Source organism: Amblyomma mixtum, chromosome 4 (assembly GCF_055824585.1).
Source record: "Amblyomma mixtum isolate Tamu chromosome 4, ASM5582458v1, whole genome shotgun sequence".
Lineage (NCBI taxonomy): Eukaryota > Metazoa > Arthropoda > Arachnida > Ixodida > Ixodidae > Amblyomma > Amblyomma mixtum.
In genome coordinates this window covers 152,726,843-152,734,663 of record NC_143015.1, presented here as the reverse complement: position 1 = coordinate 152,734,663, position 7,821 = coordinate 152,726,843, and the positions used below count along the sequence as shown (strand labels likewise).

At 47.7% G+C, this 7,821-nt stretch overlaps 1 protein-coding gene across 1 annotated transcript in view; it reads left to right on the top strand.

Annotated features, from left to right (window-relative positions):
* The first annotated feature begins 3,300 nt into the window (after window positions 1–3,300).
* The window catches only part of LOC149348807 (ATP-binding cassette sub-family C member 2-like), a 103,172-nt gene continuing 98,651 nt past the window's right edge, over window positions 3,301–7,821 (top strand). The window contains exons 1-2 of the mRNA XM_089588354.1: window positions 3,301–4,209; window positions 6,936–7,057. The gene's annotated coding sequence lies outside the window, so the exon portion shown is untranslated. The remainder of the gene's footprint in view (window positions 4,210–6,935; window positions 7,058–7,821) is intronic.

The following is a 7,821-nucleotide window of genomic DNA, read 5'->3' as shown; positions in this document are numbered from 1 at the left end:
CAAAGCAACTCAGGCTATGGTGCCTTTGTTCATTCCAGACCATCGAGCTACCACTGCGCATGCCAGCTCGGTTTGGTTTATTGGGGTTTAACGTCCCAAAGCAACTCAGGCTATGGTGCCTTTGTTCATTCCACACCATCGAGCTACCACTGCGCATGCCAGCTCGGTTTGGTTTATTGGGGTTTAACGTCCCAAAGCAACTCAGGCTATGGTGCCTTTGTTCATTCCAGACCATCGAGCTACCACTGCGCATGCCAGCTCGGTTTGGTTTATTGGGGTTTAACGTCCCAAAGCAACTCAGGCTATGGTGCCTTTGTTCATTCCAGACCATCGAGCTACCACTGCGCATGCCAGCTCGGTTTGGTTTATTAGGGTTTAAGGTCCCAAAGCAACTCAGGCTATGGTGCCTTTGTTCATTCCAGACCATCGAGCTACCACTGCGCATGCCAGCTCGGTTTGGTTTATTGGGGTTTACTGTCCCAAAGCAACTCAGGCTATGGTGCCTTTGTTCATTTCAGACCATCGAGCTACCACTGCGCATGCCAGCTCGGTTTGGTTTATTGGGGTTTAACGTCCCAAATCAACTCAGGCTATGGTGCCTTTGTTCATTCCAGACCATCGAGCTACCACTGCGCATGCCAGCTCGTTTTGGTTTATTGGGGTTTAACGTCCCAAAGAAACTCAGGCTATGGTGCCTTTGTTCATTCCAGACCATCGAGCTACCACTGCGCATGCCAGCTCGGTTTGGTTTATTGGGGTTTAACGTCCCAAAGCAACTCAGGCTATGGTGCCTTTGTTCATTCCAGACCATCGAGCTACCACTGCGCATGCCAGCTCGGTTTGGTTTATTGGGGTTTAACGTCCCAAAGCAACTCAGGCTATGGTGCCTTTGTTCATTCCAGATCATCGAGCTACCACTGCGCATGCCAGCTCGGTTTGGTTTATTGGGGTTTAACGTCCCAAAGCAACTCAGGCTATGAGAGACGCCGCAGTGAAGGGCTCCGGAATTTCCGGAGCCCTTCACTGCGGCGTCTCTCATAGCCTAAGTTGCTTTGGGACGTTAAACCCCCATAAACCAAACCGAGCTGGCATGGCGGAGTGGTTAGCGTGCTCGTCTCGTACTCCGGAAACCCTGGTTGGGTTCCCCAACTCGACCAATCTCCTACTCGGTTTTATTTTTTTGTGTGGTCTGACTAGAAGTGTTCATTAGGCTAATTGGTCTTGACTATTGTTGAAATGCCATCCACCATGTCCTATCACTCACCTGTCAAGTGGTGGAACTCTCTAGAAGGTTCGACACGATATATATGAAACGTCTAGAAACGTCTATTATTGATGGTAATGATAGTTAAGCATGACTTGCACATTTCGTGATACTAATTAATGTATAGTTAGTGATAGCGTGAGCTTAACTAGTACACTCATTATTTAGTGTTAAGGTAAAGGCGCAGTGCACAGTCCCACATGCTACTTCTTAACTACTGCTAATTACCAATTACTCATTTAGTCATTAAGTACAATACAATACAATACATCTTTATGTTCCAGAAAAAACTTAATGGTCTCTTGGGCGAAAAGCTACACAAAAGCTTGACGAGGCCCAAGAGACCATTACAATCCCTTTATATCATGTTCCGATGTCTTTCGATTGCACCCGATTAAGTATCGATTGGCTATTGATTGGCATATGCCCATATAAGGCATGCACTCGAAACGCGGACACACGCTTCTGCTCCTACAAAGACGAGGACGTGGTCTACGTGGATGCCGCTGAGTATGGTAAGAACACGATGACCGTCGCGGTCGTCAATAATAAACAACTCCTCAATATAAGTGCCTCCATACACTCGGGTAACCCAGAGACTGCAGAGGAAGCTGCCATAGCACTGGCCTGTGTAGGCACAAAAGCGAGGTACATCATCAGTGACTCCAAAGTCGCCGTACTAAATTTCAGCAGGGGCCGGGTCTCCCCTCTAACAAATACAATTTTAAGCCGTCATGTAATAGACCGGAAAATTACACTAGTCTGGACACCAGCACATGCATCCCTGCCTGGTAATGAGACGGCCCACGAGTTCGCCCGAGGCTTTTCTTTCCGGGCGGACCCGAGCGAGGTGGTCTTTACAGACAGGGATTGCATGGTCACTTACAGAGAAATTACACAACACTATCGTTTCCAACGAGCTAGACTTCCTCCAGCGGATAGATCCTTGTCCAGATACCAAGCCATCAACTGGCGCCGGTTACAAACTTACACCTTTCCAAACCCGGCCCTCTGGAGTCTTATGTACCCAGGGCAATTTTCAGAAACGCGCAAACTGCGAACTTAGGGCCACCTTGGACCACATACTATGGGAATGTCCTCATGCTCCCAGGGAGGGACGAGGTATAAACAGAAAAGATCAATGGGAGACCTTGCTACTGAGCTCCGACCCGGCGACTCAGTTACAACTCGTCCGACTGGCCGAAGCCGCCGCCGAGAGCAAAGACCTTTCGGCCGTCGCCTAGGCGTGTAGCCCTCTGGCTACCCTCTTTCTGTTGGACAAAAGTTTTCCTATCCTATCCTATTGCAACACATCTTGGTCACGACAGTATGAGGCATTAAATGCTTTCGCCTTAAAATCGCATCATGCCAAATGTTTGCCGTAGAATATTCTGGACGGTGTCGTATGATTCAGCATAGCATAAAACTATAATCGTTGGCTGCAGGTGTCCACCGGGTGTCCACCTAGATATGTGAAACAGTTATTGGTGTCATTTCTATTGCCCATTTTCCATTTTCGATTGCCCTTTTTACAGCACCTCTCTCTCTCTCATTGCTCTCCACCCCCCCCCCCCCCTCTCTCTCTCTCTCTCTCTCTCTCTCTCTCTCTCTCTCTCTCTCTCTCTCTCTCTATTTCTCTCTCTCATTGCTCTCCCGCCTTCCTTCCTTCCCTTACGTTGTAGTTCGGGTGTTCTCCGAGATGACAGAGAATTTCCTTTCCTCAAAAATGCGTTGCGTTCGAAGGTGTTTTCAAAGGCCAAGGTGTCCTTCCATGGACTCCATGGACTTCCTGGGAGTTCCATGAACTGCGTGGCAGCGCTGCAACACGCTGTCGCGTTCCTCTCCTAGAGGCCAAACATAGCCGTCCTCTAATTTTTTTAGTATGATCGTTATCGCCGATAAAAGCTCATTCAGCGAGTTATCCTTTCTAACTTTGGGTGAGCCCAGACACGCGTTACAGTGATGACTGTGTGGAACCCACTCTTAAGATTCTTAGGAGCTTAGTCTAGTTGACGGCAGGGTTTTGCTGATGTTGATTCGGAAAAGAAAAGGGAGTGCGGTTCAGATAAAAGAAAAATTCGTTTACGCCTTCTTTTCCCATCTTTGCTAAATTTGACTAGTTTTCATTTTAACCATAGTAACTAGTGCCAGTTTCTACAAGGTCGATCGACTGACTGATTGTTTAGATGGTTGATTGATGAGTTGATTGATCGTTTAACAGATTTACTGACGAATTGGTTGTTTGGTGGAGCGACTTACACTGATTTACAGATTGATGTATTGATTGACCCAGTGAGTTGTCTACCTCTTAAGCAGATGCCCAAGCGGCGCACTCTACAAGTTCGATTGATTGACTGATTTATTTGATGGCTGATTGATTCTTTGATTAGTCTGTGCCTGAACTGACTCACCGACACTTACAGATTGATTGATCGACTGATGGACTGACTGATTGATTGACAAATTGACTCGCTGACTGACTAATTGATTGATTGTCAATTGGTGCGTGCCGCTCTCTGAAAGAGGAGCTCTTTCCGGTACCAGACGCTCGTTGCCTGTGGTTCTAGAAGTGTGCAATTTATGCTCATTTAGCGATAGAGTTAGAACATATATCGGTAACTGGCATTAGGGTAACAAAATCCCCTCTAGAGTATGAGCCTGAAGGTCTGCTAGTGTATGCTTCGGCTCACTAACCCTGGTGTATTACGTAATTCCTCATCGTTGTGTGTGAGCGCTTGTTTGCGTGTGCATCCATGTTCCAGGCAGAGGCTTAAAGTGGCCACCGTGTCCGCCACGGGCCATTTCCAGTGGCAGACCTGCTTTCTGGAGCCCCTGGTGGGGGAAAAATCAGGCGCCGACGCTTGTACATAGCCGTGGCGCCATCGATCCACTCCCGCCAACGTGCCTTGGTGCCGTATCAAACCAGCGCCTCAGGCAAGCGCTGGGTGAGCAGGACACACGGTTTATTATTGTTTTTTTGTGATCCTATTCGCAAATGACTGCTCAGTTTGGGGGATTTGTTATGATTGTTATGTTCTTTCCTTGTATGTTTATTTTATGCTGTGCTCTGCCTTTAGCTCATGCACTCCTTTAAAAGTAGACTAAAAAGGAATCTGACTTCGTCTTTCAACCGCAGGAAATCGACCTACACGTTCCGAGCATCCTTAGAAACGTTGAATTATTGTCCTGCGCAGCCGATTTTCCTAATTAAGTCTAAGTCGGATTAAACTTCCCGGCTCCCGCCTTTCTTTTTTGAATTCACCGCTGACGGTAGGAGTCAGCCAACTCGCGGAGTGCCTTTCAGCCAGTCCCGTGGCGGCTTGCCGATCTGCCATTGGCGGAGTGATACCTAGCGATCGGTGAAAGGAAAGATTCCACGCATATTGTTATTCTCGTGGGCTTTATTTGCAGCTTCGTTGTCTCTGACTAGATATTCAGGAAAATCTAAAACACAAAAAATTGGCTGTTGCTTAGCTAAGGTTAAGCCTGGATATCTCGAAGCGAAAAGCTCTCGGTGCTTTTCGGCCAACTCCCAAGCTACCACTTCTGGATCGGTGTTTCTGCGCCGTCCGACAGTTGCTTCTTCTTCTCCTTCCATGGCGAGTGTCTGCGCCTGTTCTATGGGCAAGCGCGTCTTATATACCCCTCCTTTCATATGCGCACTGCGCACCGCTGCGGCGAAAGGAAAAACGGTCGCGAGGAGGAGAAGCGGTGCACATGCGCAGTAGCGCGGCGGCGACGACGGCTGCGGCAGCAGCGGCCACACTCCGCGTGACGTCACTCGGTTTCGCGCATGCGCAGCTGTGGCAAATCTGTAGTGTTGCTCAAGCGAAGTTCGGTGCTGACGAGCCTAGTGAAGCTTTTCGCTTCAATAAAGGTGAAAGCGAAGCTGACACGCGACTGCAAGAAAGGCACTCGACGCGTTAGTTGACTCCTGCTACCTTCAGCGGTGAGTTAAAAAAAAAAGGCAGAAGGCGGGATGTTCAATCTGATGTAAATTAGGGAAAACGGCCACGCAGGACAATAATACGAAGTTTCTAAGTGTGCTGGGAACATGTATATTAAGCTCCCACGGTAGAAGGTAGAGTTCAGAGTACAGGTTCCTCTTTAGTACAGATTTAATAGCTCTAGTGTCGCAGCGGAATCTCCTTCATAAAGAAGCACTGAACTCACTCCAATTGGCAGATGGCGTGTATCAATAGATTTCCCATTTCGCAAGACTAAGACGCCAGATCAACAGAAAACGAAGACTTTGCAGTGAACTCTCAGCCATGGTTAAATGCAAGTGTCACTAACCCGCCATACTGAGATCATCTGAGATGCTGATGCATCCAGAGCGTTGACGAAGGCGAGCGAGAAACAATCTTGCACATATTGTGCAGGCCATGTTGTAAAGATTGGGAGAGCATTGCTTCGGCAGTGGGCTCTATGCCACGCTTATTCTTGACCTTCTTTCGCCGTCCTTGGCCAATTTGACTGGTTTTCGATGGATTGGCTGATTGGTTAATTGGCGGACTGACTGACTGGTATTGATCGGATTAAGAGATTTATAGATTGATTGGCAGATTGACTAACTTTTTACTGGTTTGGTTTATGAGCTTTAACATCCCAAAGCGACTCAGGTTATGAGCGACGCCGTAGGGAAGAGCTCCGAAAATTTTGACCACCTGGGGTTTTGTAACGTGCACTGACATCGCCCAGTACACCGGCCTCTAGAATTTCGCCTGCATCGAAATTCGACCGCCGCGGCCGGGATCGAACCCGCGTCTTTCGGGTCAGCAGCCGAGCACCATAACCACTGAGCCACCGCGGCGGCTATCAAACCAAACCAAACCTAATTTTTAACTGCTTTTCTTTTAAGCAGATTAACGAGCGACGCCTTGTACAAGTTCTATTTATTGACTAATTTATTTATATTATGGCTGCATGTTTAATTGGCTGATTGATTCATTGGTTGGTTGGCGGACTTGCGAACTGACTGATATTGGCTGATTGACCTGTCGATTGACTGAATCGTTGACTGACAGGCTGATCGATCGATTGACTTATTGACAGATTGATAGTCGCGTGGTGCCCGAGTGGTTATGGTGCTCGGCTGGTGACCCGAAAGACGCGGGACCGATCCCTGCCGCGGCTGTCGAATTTCGATGGAAGCGAAATTCTAGAGGCCCGTGTACTGTGGGATATCATTACACGTTAGAGAACCCCAAGTGATCGAAATATCCGGAGCCCTTCACTACAGTATCCCTCATAAGCTGAGTTGCTTTGGGACGTTAAGCACCCATACACTGTAAACCTATTGATGGATAGCTTGACTGATAGATTTGTTCATCGACTGATTGGCTGCCACATTGATTGATAGACAGTTTGATTGACTGATTTATTCATTTAGTTCTTCGGAATCGGTGCTTGCCGCTACCTGAAAGAGGAGTTTTGTACGCTAACAAACACACATTGCGTGTGGTTCAAGAAGCGTGGAGTTTATGCTCAGTCAGCGATCGACTTTGATCAGATGCCGGTAGCTATGGTTAGATTAACCAAATCGCCTCTACTAAATGGCATGACAGGTGTGTGATTCTACGAATCTTGCTACTTAACTAAGCCATACATACGCGAAGCTTCATCGTTGAGTGCGAGCGTTTGTTTGCGGGTGCATCCATGTTTCAGGTAGAGGCTGAAAATGGCCACCGTGTCCGGCACGGGTTAATGAGGAGCAGAAACGACCGAACCGCTGCCCACTGCTGAGCCAAGGCTACAGGGCCGGTGTACCTTGCGGCGGATGTCCAGCGCTGGGTGAGGAGGACGCACGGTTTATTTTTGCTTTGTCAGTATGATGTTAAACAGCTGACGTTCTGATTGTATCCCACATTTCTTGCATGTTCATTTTATGCCACCCGTTGTCTTTGTTTAAAGGATATTTGATATACTCCTGTTATAGCTGTAGTGTAGCTCAGGCGATGCTCAGCTTGGGGCTTCTGTGCTGACTGTCCCAAAGGTTCCTTGTGAGCTTATTTTATCCCACGCGTTGTCTTTGTTTAAAGATTATTTTATGCACCGCTCTTATAACTGTAGTCTGGCAGGAGAGTTGAATTTATCAGTTTTAATTCCTCAGCTGAGCCTCACTCTTCGTGTCCCGTTCGGACATGTGACCACCGTGCGGCCATGGTTACCGGAGCTGATCGCCGATTGTTTTAAAGGTGGTAATTTCACGTCAACGTTGACAGTCAAAGGCGTTAGTGGTGTGTTGGTGCTTTGTAACTTCCAGAAGCCCGAAATTGCTGTATTTTTTGTTGCTTTTTCGGTGCCAAGGATTTCAGTTACCGCTAGAAATTTTCGACATGCTTGCTTATGTTTTGAGCTCAGTATTTCCCACTGGGTAGTTTCGCTCGCATTAGCAGCTTGAATGGCGATTGCGAATGAGGGAAATCACACTGATTTCTATCCACCGATCCGATTTCTATCCACCGATCCGAGCCATAAACTCGCACAGGGGCATATAGGCTAGTTGGCCACTCTAACCTTGTGTCAGCGCAGGAACGCTTTTCATTTATGGCTGT